The following is an 18236-nucleotide window of genomic DNA, read 5'->3' as shown; positions in this document are numbered from 1 at the left end:
TAACCCCCCCCACCTGTCTTCCCATAACCCCCTCTGTTCCTCCCCCCCCCCACGTCTGTCTCTGCGAGTCAGTTGCCCACCCTAAATCAGCAAGCTGCCGAGGATTGTGGGAACCCGTGGAATCGCCGTGACCAGGGATGCAGGCAGGGAGCCACGACAGCGCTGGAATGTGGGGCGTCTGAGGAGATAAGAGCTCCGTGAGCCAGAGGAGAGGAGGGAGGAGCGAGGGTGAGACAGAAGCAGCAGCAAGTCTGTGAATGGAGAGACAGAAGCACCATCAACCGCCAGAGAGCAAGACAGAGGAAGAGGGGTTTGGATTTAAGGGGGGGTGCACTAGAGATGGGAAGCCAGCCTTATTCCTCTTTGCATTTCATTTACATCCCTGGCCGTATCGACCAATCGGATTGGGAGCAAAGCCCAGGGCTTAGGAGGGGAATAAAAAGACAAAATGTCTTTGCTGCTCTCATCCCTCCCTGATAATACCCTTTCTGTTTTTCTTTTCTCTCTCCCTCCCGTCTATAAGTAGATACTGTCCGAAATGCCAGCGGTAAAGCGACACCTCCGCGTGCTGTGGATCTCAGATAGATGTAGCGGGCGCGAGCGCTGAAAAGAAGGGCTTTAGCTACCGGGCCTATCTCCTCGGTGCCCTCCTCGGCTGGATGGAGGGTGGCGGAGGATCGGGGGGTACTGGGGGGGTGTTGGAGAGTCGGGTGTGAGAGGCATGGTGCACGGTGCTGGCTGCAGATACTGCACAACGGTGGACTCTTAAAAAAAACTTTCAGATCCCCTACAGAAGCATGAGAAACCTGTTTCAAGGATGTTTACGAGGCGCCACCCATCTTTGGGCCGGAGGGGAGCGACGCACACATATTTATTTTTAGCTTCTTGTTGTGTCCAGTCTCTCTGAGGTGGAGAAACGTACAGTTTCTTTCACAACAATCTCATGAAACGTCATCAGATTTTAGGCTTTACTATGACATAGCAGTGCCACTTACCCCAAGTTGCTGATGCCTGTAGCTAGCAGCTAAAGTTGCACCGCGTGTACTAGAAAGAGCTACACCCATCAGAATTTGTGTTGGCGTCGACCAATTGGAGCTGGTGTGTGCCGTTCACAGCAGGTGGTCCAGTACAGGGGGTCACTGAGTGTATTGGTACAGGTGTTTAGGTCGGGTCTCCATTGTGTCTGTGTTTGTGCAGAGATTATTCTGAAGTATCAGCTTCTTGTTTGAGAAGGTGTTTGTTTGTTATTGAAGGCGTCTTGGAACAGGGGTCCGGAGTCGAATTCTGGGCTCGATTGGTCTCTCCAGGAATGGCCACCAGGTTAAGGTTTAGATGCCAGTGCTGTGTCTCAAATCGTATACTACTCTTAGTATACTAGAAGTTAGTATGCATCAGTTTAGTGTACATACTAACTAGTACGCAAATTCTCCACAGATAGTATGTCTCAAATCAAACACTGCTGCTACACACTAACGGGAAATCACATGACAGCTTCTTCTTTTACTACTATTTAACGATGTTTCAACCAGCTGTTTGAACGCTATCGCCACCTGCTGGCAGCACGTTTTGCAAGTTTGGAAAAAGAAGTAAAGAAAAAATATGAGAATCGAAATATTCGCGAGATATTTAAGCTGGTATCAGCACAGAAGATGTGTCATCCTCCTAAGGCTGCTGAAAATCCACCTGTAAGTATATGAATATATATGCATTTATATGGATATATATATGACGTAACTTCCGTTTAAAACGTCCTTAAGATGGCGGCTGTTTAGGGTGGTTAGTGTCCATCGAACCATGCTCAGTTTCGTGGGCGTGTTAGTACGCCAATTTAGTGTGCATGGCGCACTAAATTTTGCATACTTAGAATTGAGACGCCCTAACGCACTAAAAATACTAACTTTGAGTACGCTAGTATGCGATTTGAGACACAGCACTGGTCTTCTGGAGACGTACGATGTTTTACCCTCCGAAGATGTTTTGTTATACTGATGACCAGAATGTCTTTCCTCTTCTTCGGCAAGACACTTGTTGAAACATCTTAAGACGTTTTTATTTGTTCAGGCTTTTCCTTGATTTTCTGGAACTCCTGTTGTGTTATCAGTTTTATCTTGATCTTTAAAGTATATACTTTTTTTGAATATTGTTTTGATTGTTTAAGCGCTTTGTGACCCTGGTCTGGAAAAGTGATCTACAAATAAAAATTATTTACTTACTTCCTTCTGGTCCTTCCAGTAGATCCAGGAGCCTCATATTAAGGCATCACACTCTTATTTTTACTTTATTTTTTACTCTACTTTCAATATCCAAACTTTATTTCTCAGGAGTTTGCGTCAAAGAAGGTGAACTTTCCTTGCATAGTATCAACCACATCTGGATTTTAAGTGAATAGTTGGAAGACAATAAATTTAGCTAGCTTAGTGTTAGCTTCACATTAGCTTAGCATTAGCCTTTAATTTTCATACTGGTTTGTAAACATAATTTCACGTGAAAATAACGGCACCTTGTTGTTGTCTTTGTGACAATTTATCGTCCGTTCTGTCTTTTTATTTACGATCCGATTTCCCCGTAGCTTCTCCCGCGACGTTCGGCTCTAGCGGCAAACTATTAAACGGACTAATATCAGCGGCGCTACACACCTAGCAGCAACGTTATGCAGAACTGAAGCGGACCGCTTGAAAAGACCGAATCATTTACCCGTCTCTCCACCTCGGGCCTTCCATTCAGACACGGAGGGAGGAAAACGAGGTTGGGGTGCGGGGGGTGGTGGGGCGGGGGGCGGCGGGTGCACCCCGAGCGAGTGGAGAGACCCGGCAAATTATGAAAATGTCTCTCTGTGTCCTAAATGGAGGCCGAGCTCTTTAATGTGGCACAAAATTAGAACCTGGGGGAGGAAGTGTGGCCCGCTTGATTGGCGAAACCCCTCCTGGCCCCCTCCGCCCCCTCTCCAAAGAGATACTATCCAGTTGCTGGTGGCGCTCGCTTCAATTGGAGCGACTGGAGGACCCCAGAGAGAGCCCGGGGGGCGTCCATAAAGGTGCCTAATTTGTCAGTTTACTCCTCAATTATTTAAATAGATCTGAGGCGGGAGCACGGAACAGGGCGCTCCTTCCTGCCGCCGAGCCGAGCGAGACCTTTTCTCCACGCTAGCCATTTTCAATTACGCTCGGCGCCGCCGTCTTTGATATCCAGAAACGGCGTGGCGGTGAAGGGGCCGCATCAAACAAACAAATGTGTGTACACAAGATAACAACGGCAAGTTGGGGATAATATTCTCTGAAGAACTCCGAGTTGTTTTATTTGAAGATGAGAAGTTTAGACACACGCATACACACATGTACACACACACACACACAACATTTAGCATCACGCTAAACAAACACGTTTGCTCAACTACTGGCGGTTATGGTCAAAACCCCCCTAACCATGCTTGTTGTTATTAGCTTATCCACTTTTCTTTTTAAACAATTTCACAAATACCGCAAAATGTATCGCGTTGAAAATGAACAGCTTTCTTTTCTCTATCAAACTCCGGTTTCCTCCCACTGTAGAAACATACCAGTGTTGGTTGGTGTCTCTAAATGTACCCTATGTCCCCCCCACCCTTTGCCCCCACCTTTTGCCCCTGCTAGCTTGGACAAGAACACCCCCCAAAAAAATATTATACTCTTCTGATTTATTGCCTGGACTTCTACGAATGGAAATTTGGAAAATGTTGTATTCCATATGAAAGTCATTGATACACAAAAATGCTCATCGAAATCTTTTCAGCTGAATTTATCATTTATATTCAATTTTATCAAGACAAGACCCCAAAACTCATTAAAACAACAGGTTATGTTTAATATGTTTCATTGTTCATTCACAGTTGTTTGGTTTCTCAATTGTTGAGTTTGTTTTTTTTTGGTAATTGTTGTGGTTTATCTAGTTGAAGTTGAGTTTCACAAACTCATGGCCAGTGGGTTAATTGTAATTATTAATTGTAATTGTAATTGTAATAAACAATTTCAATAAAGTTCTACCTAACCTAACCTAATTGGGAATAGAGCAACAATAATATGTGGGCCTCCGACTCAACATTAACGCTTGGCAACTTTTTGCAGAGTCGATTTGTTGCTTTTTTTTCAAGTTGGCTAATACGGATTAGCATCGTTAGTCATGTGGTTTGTCTCATCATCACTACAGAGTATTCTCTAAATGTACCCTATGATGGACTTGCACCTTTCTGGTTTGCCCCCCCGAGCTTGGACAAGAACCCCCTTAAGTAATTTTACTCTATTCTTAGGACTTTCATATTGCCGTGGAAATTTGGAATATACACACATCTCCAGGAATGGCCCTTGTTAAGGTTAAGATTAACAAATACTGGGGCCTGAGGATAATACCTACTACCGCCTAAAGCAAAGAAATTAGGCAAACTTTCCAGGGTGTCCCACATTACCATATACAGTGGCTTAGATCCAGTCGTTGAGATATGGGTTTTTCTGTGTCAAATGAATCGTTCAGGAACAAGAAATTCTGTTAACAGAAGATATTAAATCTGTCCTTTAATTCTAGAAAACCTCTCAGTCCAGTCCAGTGGAGTTGCTCTGCTGGTGAAATACTGTCATGTTGTGTCGTGGGCGTGTGGTTTCGGCGATTACGGCGGCCCGCGGGCCTGGCAGCAGCTCGGGCCGGGGGAGCCCGAACCTGCCCCCTAGTGGATGTCGGGGAAACCTCCCGAGAGCTGCGACTGTTCCCTCTGGTGGCACAAACAGCAGGATTAAAGCAAAACGAATCTAAACAGACAAACGGAATTAGAGTGATGGGTGTCGGTGGGCTGCGGCGCCGTGATAAACAATGTGATGCCCCGTGTGTGTGTTCCTGCGTCTGGAGGATTATCTGCGGTGAGGTGTGTGTGTTTGCCTGTCCGTCTGTGTTTTTGTAATTATATGTTTGTGTTGACTGTTCCTCTCTCACTACACTCCGACAGAGGAGGTCAGGAGTGTGGTCGAGCCGGCGGGGGGCCGGGCATCAACACTCAGGGGGGGGGGACCTCCTGCCATGGGGGGTAGATTAGGGACCAGATGGGCACATCAGCAACATTCAGAACCTCCTGACTTTTGCTGCAGGTCGACAAAACACAAAAATATTTGTTGGGTTTTAAGCTAAAAACGTTTTCACCGACAGTCCTGATCCACTCCAGTCCGTATATTATTGAAGACCATGAAGGTTTTTTGGTCAATTCAAAGATGAAGAACAAGTTTTTATGTTGTGTATCACAGGAGTTAGATAGCAAGTGTCAGATAGTGAGGCTTTTTCCTCATGAAGGGTTTCTAGTATCTCAAGATCGGATAAAAACTCAGCCAACAATGTTCACTTGTTTTAAGCAATGACAAAATAAAGGTCCAACACGACACCAAATCCCGGAATCGCTTGATAACATGTGTTCCAGTTTTTATTGACATGTTTTTTCATGAAACATTATTTACCAAAGACACAAACATTCAACACAAAAATGTTTAGGTTGATGTCAAACTAATTGTATGGCTTTTTAAAGTAGACGTAACTTGGTAAACACAACACTTTTTTATGAAAAAACTCCACAACTAATTTATCTTAACACAAAAGAAACACAATACTGCACTACAAAGAGACATCACAAACAATTGCACTGCAACACAATTTAATAAGCACAATACAAAATCACAATATTGTTATTAAAATATATATATAGTCATTTAAAACACATCGCTAAACACAATAATGAGATACAAGACACAACAAAGGATCAGTGAATACAAATTAAAACTGATTATTGAACAAAACGTCGGTTACTAATTGGACCGAAGTTCCACACACTTGAAGATATCTGAACACTGAACAAATGTATCGCTCGACACAACAAAACATGGATTATCAAAGGTGTAAACACAACTTTAAATCACTGTCAGGTTGGGAATAGAGCTGTAACTCAAAGAACAGAAATTTGGTTAAAAGCCATAAATGTTTTACTTGTACAAGGAGAGAGAAAATACAGAACATTCATATAGTCTGATTTATCGCTGAAGCAAAGACTGTTTTCTTTGTATCTCTATGCTTCATCGTAAGTTCGTAATTATTTGACAGACAAGAGAGGCTGTTCTTTAGCTGAAAGACAAAATCTTTAGTGTTCTTCCTGGTGGTAGTTAACTTGGTAGTCGTCCGCCTACATTCAGTTTCCAGCCCAAACACGAGCAATGATTTAACATGTTAATGTGTGTGTGGTTAAGTTAATGTAATAAACACACACTCTCGCAGTTATTTTCCATCAATCACTAAACGCAAAAATCAAAACAACCGGGAACTTCAGAGAACAACAAATCTTAACACAATAGAAAACTATTTACGTAACATCCAATGAGTAAACGCACCAGTACATACAACAACAGCACAAATATTATTTATTAAATAGAATGCATCAGACTCGGTGTAGAGCCGCCTATTTTCCTCAAATAATTTATAGCGGTTAATTCCAGTTTTTTATTGAAAGGGCATTTTTTATTCTTTATGAAAATTCCAGAAGGTTTTATCTGGTTTAAAGAAACTCGTACAGACCCACAAGCATTACACACATGACGGACAAAAACACAACTGTAGCGCTAACAAGTTTGAAAAAAAGATCAGAAAAAAACGTATATTTCTAACTGGCTGTTAAGAATCCAAATGAAAAATTGGTAGTATTTTAAGGTCGGAATGAAGCCACGGAAAGGTCAAACTAAGTGTGTCTTAAATGTGTCTTGGACGTCTATTGTATCATCAGTATGTGTGTACAAAACTCTCTTTTCATAGAAAAATGTACACTAGAAAATGTGCTTAATCCCCGCCCACTGAAAATGCTTAGTTTTTCTGGAGATTAAATTTTGTTTACCATAACCACACCCACTCTGCTGTGATTGGTCAAACATCCAGGTTTTTCCTCCACGCGTTATCGATCCCGGAAGTCTCCACCTCCAAGGGACTCGTTGTATAAACAAAGCGGGGTGTGGTTACAGCTGGATTCAGAAGGAGTGAAGCCATTTTTACATCATAATGGACTCCACTCTTGTAACCTCTCGTTCGCCGATATTTCAGATGGGGGAGAACTTTATAAAGTAATAAGTTCAAAACAGGGTCATGATGAGGGACTCGCATCATCTTGGAGAGAAAGACTTCAACGTTAGACCATGGGTCTAAAACTTGAATCAACAAAAAGACAAAAAACTGCAACACAACTCTTTGTCTTGACTTAAGTGAATAAATAATCAGGAACAAGTTTTTCCTGTGAGATCAAGACATCGTCAGAGAAACCAGTTTCTTCAAAGTGTCGGTCGGTGGACAGTCGGGTCGGTCAGCTGCATTAGAGTCGAGCCAGCGGCTCGCTTTGATTTGTTGCACTCAGCCACAGGGTGTGTGTGTATGTGTGTGTGTGTCGACATGTGGTGTGAGTCTTTGGGTAATAAATCCGCCATTTCTCCACATCTCCCCCTTCAGGTTGCTATCGTTTCATTAACTCGTGGTAGTTGTGCTGACTTGGTGGTTCTGGGCAATGAACGGACCTGGGGCCACGTTCGGCCCTCTACTCCTCATGACCCCCTTCCCCCCCGTGAGGTTTGTGTGAGAATAAGTTCAGATGAATTCAGGCTCTTCGTAGCTACGAGCTCAACAATCTTGCACGAAAAAAAAAAATCTTTAACACACTACTATCCTTTGCACTTGTTGATTAAGTTATTTCATTGGTGCGTTTGTGAAACTAATATCTGTTAGATAAAACGCACAACTGGTATCACAACTTATTATAATCACAAAACTAATAATAGATGAACAACAAGTCAATCAACACTATAAATTTAACACACAAACGACAATGTCAACACACCGCCACAACACAAAAATACAACACAAGTATTAAAAAAATAACAGAAACAGCATAACACAACAAGAAATTTAAACATTGAACAAAACTATGAGTCGTTATTGTGTGTAAATATTCTTGTGTATTGTGTGCCCGTAACACAATAAATACAACAAAGAAATTCATTCAACTGGTAGACAGCGATGCACATTAACAACTTTTCAGCACAACAATTTTACCAACACACTATTTATTGTTGTTCACAGTTGTTTGTTTTCTAAATTGTGGAGTTTATTTTCAGCTTGTTGTGGCTTAGTTTAGGTTGTGTTTAAAGTTGTGTCGCTTGAATGCAGGACCAGGGGACATTTGTTAGTAAGTAAGTAAGTAAGCAATAGTTATTTTCTAGACCAGGGAAGCCAGTGAAGAGTTTTAAGGATCGGAGAAATGTGAGTTCTTCTACTAGAGCGGGTCAGAATTCTCGCTGCAGAGTTTTGTATTAACTGCAGGCGAGACAGATCCTTCTTGTTTAGACACGAAAAGTAGGTCTCAAACTCATGGCCCGTGGGCTAATTGGGGCATGAATAACAATTCTGTGGCCTCCACCTCAACATCAAACTTTTTGCTGGGTCGATATGTTGCATTTATTTCCTTTTTCGTAGTTAGCTAATACCGATTAGCATTGTTGTTCATGTGGTTGTTCACGTCGGCACTACGTAGACTTTTTAAAGACTCTAGCGCCACCTACCTAAGTTGGGTGAGCACTGGGGTAGACACTCTGGTTCAGGAATGTCCAGCCAGTAAAAAAAAGGGCAATCCTGAGAACGGGCACCTGCTACATTTCCTCTCTAATTCCTCCTGATGCCACAAACCTGGATCAGGTCTCGGCAGGGTTCCCAGCGTGACTCCGGGAATCTTCCGGAATTGCGAGAAAGCAGATTACACGTGACAAGAGCACAAACAAATGGAAGATTACAGGCGGCGAACATGTTTCGTGGCTAATGCCTTTTCAAGGCGTCGCACAATGCGTCTCTCTCCTCCAGCTAGACTTGGGTTCCGATGAAGGACCCGCCGGCCCGTCCGGATCACCACCTCTCGACGCTGATCCACTGGCCGGTCGCCTCCGCCGGTATTAGTTGAGTTGAAGTGACTCAGGGGTTTAGTTGTGGAGGAGCGAGGGGGAGAAGAAAGAGTGTTGTTGAGAAGCTGTTTATCCAGGATTAGAGACACCAGCATGTTAATAATTGTTTCTCACAGAACTGCAAAGAAGCACTTTCCTGTAATCCCCTAATCAGGCATTACACCTCTGAGCGAAGCCACAACGCAGGCGCGCGTGACGCAGCGCCGCTTCTTTCAGCCGCACGCCCACGTCGCCGCAAATCTCCACGCCCACCTCGGCACCTGAACGCATCGCGAATCTTCCCACTCCTGGCCTGAGATCAGTGAGGCGGCAGCTGGTCATAATGTTTTGGCTCAGTGATAGTGGAGTTTCTCTCAAACATTAAACTTTGACACAACAAAACATTCAACACAAGTGGGTTTATTTTTTTAAACATAACGATGATGTAAAAATAAAAAACTAAACCAACAACCACGAAATCTAAACACAACAAATGACTAAACACAACAAGCAACTAAACTACAAACAACAACACAATCTTACGCAAACCAACATAATGTCATAAACACACTGTTTTTAAACACAATCACAAATGAATAAAAAGCATCAAATTGCTCATCACAACACAAATTTAAACACTAAACATGAACAAAACCCACATAACTTGATATAAAAACAAACAAAATTAAATACACAAATTAATACATAGTCACAATATCAACTCATTAAAAAACAGACCACTAAACACACTACGCAATAAAAAAAAACAATATTGAATTGTTAAAAAAAAAATCACTGATTATAAAACAAAACCAACAACCATGAAATCTAAACACGGCAAATGTACTAAACACAACAACCAACGTAACTACAAACAACATCACAGACTATTCAGCACAACAAAATATTTAAAAAAAACACACTATTTTAAAACACAATCACAAATCAATAAGTTTCTGATGACAAAACTAATTTAAACACTGAAAAAACCCACATAGCTTGATATAAAACAAACACAAATAAACACACCAATGAAGCACTAAACACAATAGTGAAAGAACAAAGAATCAATGATTATTAAACACAACACTGTATAATAATACAAAACCAACAACCACAAAATCTTAACACGACAAATGTACTAAACACAACAAGCAACAGAACTACAAACAACATCAAAAACTTACATAAAACGACATAATGTAATAAACACACCGTTTTTACATACAAATCAATAAAAAGCATCAAATTGCTCATGACAACAAATCTAAACACGAAATAGGAAAAAACTCACAAGCTTGATATAAAAACAAACACAATTTAATACATAAAATAATAGTTACAATATGAACTCATAAAAACCCACTAAACGCACAAATAAAGCACTAAACACAATAGTGAATTGTAAAGAAAAGATGAACTGATTATAAAACAAAACACTATAATAAAACAAAACGAACCATCACAAAATCTAAACAAGACATTTACTAAACATAACAACCAACTACAAACAACATCACTAATTATTCAGCACAACAAAATATTTTAATAAACACACTAGTTTTGAACAAAATTACAAATCAATAAAGTTCTACCTAACCTAGCCTAACCTATCAATAAAAGCAACAAGTTGCTCACGACAAAACAAATCTAAACATGAAAAACCCACATAGCTTGAGGTAACAACAAACACAATCAAATACACGCATAAATAATTGGTCACAATATCGAACGATTACACAAAGTGCAGCACTAAACATAATAAAGAATTTTAAAACACAACAATGAATCACTAAATACAAAACTGTTTATTAAACACAACACCGATTTACTAATTGCAACAGATGGATATAAAAACACAGAGAAAAAACGACACAACAAAACAGAAGTCAACACAACAGCTAATCACTAAACACACAAATAAATGTATCCAACACAAAGCACCACAACGACAACACAATTATGATCAATCAACACAACAGCATTGCTAAGACTCGGAGTAGAGCCTCATCTTCTTCTAGCGTCATCCACGGCGGTCGATCACGTGATGCCGCCACCTGCTGGCCACAGTGGAATACAAGTACGGCGCGGTGTTGCCATGGAGACGACAGATGCTCGTTTAGCTGCTTCCATTATTTTCCAGATTGTTCTTTTGTGTTGTTGTTGTCGGAGGTTGGTTCGAACCCCCCCCCTCTCTCTCCTGGTCGGAGAGTGCGACGTGGAGATTAACCTGAGGAATTTAATTAGTGGCTCCTGCCCGGACAGTTCAATCTCAGCTGAGCGGGCCCTCGGCTGTGTGTGTGTGTGTGAGTGTGTGTGTGTGTGTGTGGGGGGGGGGGGGTCTGTGTGGGGGGCGCTAGTGAGGGACACGTGTTTGACAAACAGATTATTGTGTTGGAGTGAGGCGACACAGATGGAGGCGACTGTTGGTCTGGAAAAACTTTGTGGGTCCTCCTCACGCTCGTGCGGGTCTACTCCGGGGACTCCGGTTTCCTCCCGCTCATGCTGGTGACGGTGAGAAGGTTGTCCATATGGGGGACGTGGCGAAAAGTGGTCTCTCGCCCCGGCTAGCTGGGACACCTACCCGTAAGCAGAAGTCTTAGTATATTATTTTCAGTTCTCAGTAGCGTAGCGTGGGGGGTTATGTGTGGCAATCAGAGTCCAATCTGAAGGGGCATTGTAATCCTGATGCTAAACTCCCATTAACCCATCTGGAACCTGACAACAGCCCCCCCGACACACACGCCTCACAAACACACTGTATGTTCCCGCTGTGGGGGGTGTGTGAGTGGGGGTCCGGCGGGGTGGGGGGGGGGTCATGTCCAGCAAATTAAAAAATCTGCCGCAGGAATGTGGCCAAGTCCCCCGAGGAGCCAGCAGCACCCGTCCGCTGACCCCGGCGGTCACCGGTTGAGTCCCGTGTTTGTATTCCGGGCACACCCCGGCGCTCTCGGGGAGCGCTCCGGCGTCCTCCTGTGGGAGCGCTGATAATGTAAGTCAAACATGGTGTCGCCGCTTGTTTGACACCCGTTTAAAGCTTTTCAATCACACGTGTTTGCTACAGTTCATTGACTCGCAGCCGCGTCGCTGCCAGACGCGCGACCGACGGGTCCGGCTCGCGAATCACCGTTTGATGATGTCGCGCCGCTGCACCGCACGACCAACACTAATGCTTTTAGAAGAAGAACAACATTGGAGCCGATAACTGAAAACGTGTTTTGGTAGCTAACCGTCCTCGCTAACACTAGCAGGGGGAAGCTAACTAGCATGACAAGCTCGGTAGCTTTATTAGCATCTTCTCATTTTTTGTTTGTCGTACAATTCCAGTTGAAGAAAATTACTGGTTTTGAATCGCCAAAGAAAAGTTAGACAATGAAACATTTTATTTCAGTTAATATTTAGAAAATGTCCACTAACGTTTAACGTAAGTACTGAATGTCAGAAATCTAAGGTCGTTTGTACGTATAATTTCTTTTTACTGCGATTGCAGACGAGCTAGTTTATCTGAAATTTCAAAAACGGAATGTTAAAAATAAGCTTGTTTTTTTGGTTAAAAAAGAGGTTTTCAGTTTTTTGTAAAAAAAAATTGAAGTTATAATTTAAAAAATGTTGTAAATATTTGAGATAAGATCAGGAAACATGAAATGTTTTTGTAGCTATCCTTTTTATCACTAACACTTGCAGCGTGAAGCTTACTAGCATGACAAGCTCGGTAGCTTTATTAGCATCTTCTAATTTTTGTTTTTGTTGTACAATTCCAGTTGGAGAACCTTTCCGATTTTGAATTGCCATGGAAAAAGTTAGACAAAGAAAAGTTTTCTTAGAGTTAATATTAAGAAAATGTCTGCTAACATTTAGCATAAGTTAAACTGAAGGTCGGAAATCTAAGGTCGTTTATACGTATAGTTTTTTTTACTGCGATTGCAAAGACAAGAGCTCATTATCTTAAATTTTCAAGCACAGAATGTTAAAAAATAGCTTTTATTAGCTACATTTTTTGAAGTTATAATTTAACTTTTTTGTAAATATTTGAGATAAGATTGGGAAACGCGAATTATTTTTTTAGCCATGCTTTCTCGCTAACACTAGCAGTTTGAAGCTAACTAGAATGACAAGCTAATTATCTTTGTTAGCATCTTCTCATTTCTGTTTTTGTCGTACAATTCCAGTTGGAAAAAAATTCAGATTTTGATCTGCCACGAAAAAGTTAGACAAAGATAATTTTGAGTTTTGAGTTATATCAAAGAAAAAAGATAACATTTACCTAAGATTTCAAGTGCAGAATGTAAAATTATAGCTTGTTTTACTCTTTTTTTTTCTCAAAAATGACTAATATTTCACATTTTTGTTATCTCTAGATTTACGCTAATATTTGAACATTTAACGTCCAATATAAACCCACCAAAACTGTGGAACATCAAACTCAAAATGATAGCAATATTTATTTATTTTTTTCTTTAGTTCTTTTTTCCGTTGGTTTTGTCAAATGTTTACATTTTTAATTCACTTTGCAACTTTTATGCATTTTCAAAGGTTTTCAAGTGCAATAACAATTTAGAAATGTCGTCCGATGCTTTGGGAAATACCTAAAGATTCGATGACAACAAGTGAGAAGAATAAACAAACACAATAATCAACATAACAAGGTTTTGATGCAGCAGATGTTGTTTAAACGAACGTTAAAAAGTCTTCCTAAATATGACACAAATACATGTTAATGTGCTACACACACACAAAGACACACACGTCCAACTGCTCTTTGTCTCACTATTTGTTGATTCCATTTTTATGCAAAACAAAACAAACGGCGTATTTGTGAGCAGAAACTGGGCCAAACAAGCGCACAAACAAGAGGGGGAGTTGTGGGTCAGCAGCTGAGTGTGACCGAGGCGTCACAGAGGAACACACACACACACACACACACACACACACACACACACACACACACACACAAACACACACACACACACACACACGACAATAAATACGTTCAGGACGGTTTCATTAGATCACAAAGAATAAAAAATCCATTGAGTTCTATTGCGACCAGAAGACTTTGTTTAAAGACTGAGACTCGACAGAAGTCTGAGAACTTTTATTGACAGTTCAAGAAATCATCAAGGTTAGAGATTTGATTTGGATGTAGTCTCAGAAGACTTGACAATTCTTTATGTAGAACGAGACTTGAAGATTCCGTTGAGACCTAAAGACTTGGAAAATCAGTGGTGACTAATAAAGTAGTAGACTTGGAGATACCATAGAGAACAGAAGACTTGAGTCTGTAGAAAGCAAAAGACTTGGAGATTCTGTAGAAAGCAAAATACTTGTAGATTCTGTAGAAAGCAAAAGACTTGGAGATTCTGTAGAAAGCAAAATACTTGGATATTCTGTAGAAGCAAAAGACTTGGAGATTCTGTAGAAAGAAAAAGACATGGAGATTCTGTAGAAAGCAAAAGACTTGGAAATTCTGTAGAAAGCAAAATACTTGGAGATTCTGTAGAAAGCAAAAGACTTGAAGAGTCTGTAGAAAGCAAAAGACTTGGAGATTCTGTAGAAAGCAAAATACTTGGAATATTCTGTAGAAAGAAAAAGACATGGAGATTCTGTAGAAAGCAAAAGACTTGGATATTCTGTAGAAAGCAAAATACTTGGAGATTCTGTAGAAAGCAAAAGACTTGAAGATTCTGTAGAAAGCAAAAGACTTGAAGATTCTGTAGAAAGCAAAATACTTGTAGATTCTGTAGAACGCAAAATACTTAGAGATTCTGAAGAAAGCAAAAGACTTGTAGATTCTGTAGAAAGCCAAATACTCTGAGATTCTGTAGAAAGCAAAATAGTTTGAGATTCTTTAGAAAGCAAAATACTTGGAGATTCTGTAGAAAGCAAAAGACTTGGAGATTCTGTAGAAAGCAAAATACTTGGATATTCTGTAGAAAGCAAAATACTTGTAGATTCTGTAGAATGCAAAAGACTTGGAGATTCTGTAGAAAGCAAAAGACTTGGATATTCTGTAGAAAGCAAAATACTTGTAGATTCTGTAGAATGCAAAAGACTTGGAGAGTCTGTAGAAAGCAAAAGACTTGGATATTCTGTAGAAAGCAAAATACTTGTAGATTCTGTAGAACGCAAAATACTTAGAGATTCTGTAGAAAGCAAAATACTTGGAGATTCTGTAGAAAGCAAAAGACTTGAAGATTCTGTAGAAAACAAAAGACTTGAAGATTCTGTAGAAAGCAAAATACTTGTAGATTCTGTAGAACGCAAAATACTTAGAGATTCTGAAGAAAGCAAAAGACTTGTAGATTCTGTAGAAAGCCAAATACTCTGAGATTCTGTAGAAAGCAAAATACTTTGAGATTCTTTAGAAAGCAAAATACTTGGAGATTCTGTAGAAAGCAAAAGACTTGGAGATTCTGTAGAAAGCAAAATACTTGGATATTCTGTAGAAAGCAAAAGACTTGGAGATTCTGTAGAAAGCAAAAGACTTGTAGATTCTGTAGGAAGCAAAAGACTTTGAGATTCTGTAGAAAGCAAAATACTTGTAGATTCTGTAGAATGCAAAAGACTTGGAGATTCTGTAGAAAGCAAAAGACTTGGATATTCTGTAGAAAGCTAAAGACTTGTAAATTCTGTAGAAGGCAAAAGATTTGGAGATTCTGTAGAAAGCAAAAGATTTGGAGATTCTGTAGAAAGCTAAAGGCTTGTAGATTCTGTAGAAAGCAAAATACTTGGAGATTCTGTAGAAAGCTAAAGACTTGTAAATTCTGTAGAAGGCAAAATACTTGTAGATTCTGTAGAAAGCAAAATACTTGGAGATTCTGTAGAAAGCAAAAGATTTGGAGATTCTTTAGAAAGCAAAAGACTTGGAGATTCTGTAGAAAGCAAAAGACTTGGAGATTCTGTAGAAAGCAAAATACTTTGAGATTCTTTAGAAAGCAAAATACTTGTAGATTCTGTAGAAAGATAAAGATTTGGAGATTCTGTAGAAAGCAAAAGACTTGGAGATTCTGTAGAAAGCAAAATACTTGGATATTCTGTAGAAAGCAAAAGACTTGGAGATTCTGTAGAAAGCAAAAGACTTGTAGATTCTGTAGGAAGCAAAAGACTTTGAGATTCTGTAGAAAGCAAAATACTTGTAGATTCTGTAGAATGCAAAAGACTTGGAGATTCTGTAGAAAGCAAAAGACTTGGATATTCTGTAGAAAGCTAAAGACTTGTAAATTCTGTAGAAGGCAAAAGATTTGGAGATTCTGTAGAAAGCAAAAGATTTGGAGATTCTGTAGAAAGCTAAAGGCTTGTAGATTCTGTAGAAAGCAAAATACTTGGAGATTCTGTAGAAAGCTAAAGACTTGTAAATTCTGTAGAAGGCAAAATACTTGTAGATTCTGTAGAAAGCAAAATACTTTGAGATTCTTTAGAAAGCAAAAGACTTGGAGATTCTGTAGAAAGCAAAAGACTTGGAGATTCTGTAGAAAGCAAAATACTTGGATATTCTGTAGAAAGCAAAAGACTTGGAGATTATTTAGAAAGCAAAATACTTGTAGATTCTGTAGAAAGCCAAAGACTTGTAGATTCTGTAGAAAGATAAAGATTTGGAGATTCTGTAGAAAGATAAAGATTTGGAGATTCTGTAGAAAGCAAAATACTTGTAAATTCTGTAGGAAGCCAAAGACTTGTAGATTCTGTAGAAAGCAAAATATTTGGAGATTCTGTAGAAAGCAAAATACTTTGAGATTCTTTAGAAAGCAAAATACTTGGAGATTCTGTAGAAAGCAAAAGACTTGGATATTCTGTAGAAAGCAAAAGACTTGGAGATTCTGTAGAAAGCAAAAGACTTGTAGATTCTGTAGGAAGCAAAAGACTTGGAGATTCTGTAGAAAGCAAAATACTTGGATATTCTGTAGAAAGCAAAATACTTGGATATTCTGTAGAAAGCAAAAGACTTGGAGATTCTGAAGAAAGCAAAAGACTTGTAGATTCTGTAGAAAGCAAAATACTTGTAGATTCTGTAGAATGCAAAAGACTTGGAGATTCTGTAGAAAGCAAAAGACTTGGATATTCTGTAGAAAGCTAAAGACTTGTAAATTCTGTAGAAGGCAAAAGATTTGGAGATTCTGTAGAAAGCAAAAGATTTGGAGATTCTGTAGAAAGCTAAAGGCTTGTAGATTCTGTAGAAAGCAAAATACTTGGAGATTCTGTAGAAAGCTAAAGACTTGTAAATTCTGTAGAAGGCAAAATACTTGTAGATTCTGTAGAAAGCAAAAGACTTTGAGATTATTTAGAAAGCAAAAGACTTGGAGATTCTGTAGAAAGCAAAAGACTTGGAGATTCTGTAGAAAGCAAAATACTTTGAGATTCTTTAGAAAGCAAAAGACTTGTAGATTCTGTAGAAAGCCAAAGACTTGGAGATTCTGTAGAAAGATAAAGATTTGGAGATTCTGTAGAAAGCAAAATACTTGTAAATTCTGTAGGAAGCCAAAGACTTGTAGATTCTGTAGAAAGCAAAATATTTGGAGATTCTGTAGAAAGCAAAAGACTTGGAGATTCTGTAGAAAGCAAAATACTTGGATGTTCTGTAGAAAGCAAAAGACTTGGAGATTCTGAAGAAAGCAAAAGACTTGTAGATTCTGTAGAAAGCAAAATACTTGTAGATTCTGTAGAATGCAAAAGACTTGGAGATTCTGTAGAAAGCAAAAGACTTGGATATTCTGTAGAAAGCTAAAGACTTGTAAATTCTGTAGAAGGCAAAAGATTTGGAGATTCTGTAGAAAGCAAAAGATTTGGAGATTCTGTAGAAAGCTAAAGGCTTGTAGATTCTGTAGAAAGCAAAATACTTGGAGATTCTGTAGAAAGCAAAAGACTTTGAGATTATTTAGAAAGCAAAAGACTTGGAGATTCTGTAGAAAGCAAAAGACTTGGAGATTCTGTAGAAAGCAAAATACTTTGAGATTCTTTAGAAAGCAAAAGACTTGTAGATTCTGTAGAAAGCCAAAGACTTGGAGATTCTGTAGAAAGATAAAGATTTGGAGATTCTGTAGAAAGCAAAATACTTGTAAATTCTGTAGGAAGCCAAAGACTTGTAGATTCTGTAGAAAGCAAAATATTTGGAGATTCTGTAGAAAGCAAAAGACTTGGAGATTCTGTAGAAAGCTAAAGGCTTGTAGATTCTGTAGAAAGCAAAAGACTTGGAGATTCTGTAGAAAGCTAAAGACTTGTAAATTATGTAGAAAGCAAAAGACTTTGAGATTCTTTAGAAAGCAAAAGACTTGG

Source organism: Callionymus lyra, chromosome 18 (assembly GCF_982586985.1).
Source record: "Callionymus lyra chromosome 18, fCalLyr1.hap1.1, whole genome shotgun sequence".
Classification (NCBI taxonomy): domain Eukaryota; kingdom Metazoa; phylum Chordata; class Actinopteri; order Syngnathiformes; family Callionymidae; genus Callionymus; species Callionymus lyra.
The sequence above is the reverse complement of the archived record's forward strand: the minus strand, read 5'-3'. Positions refer to the sequence as shown.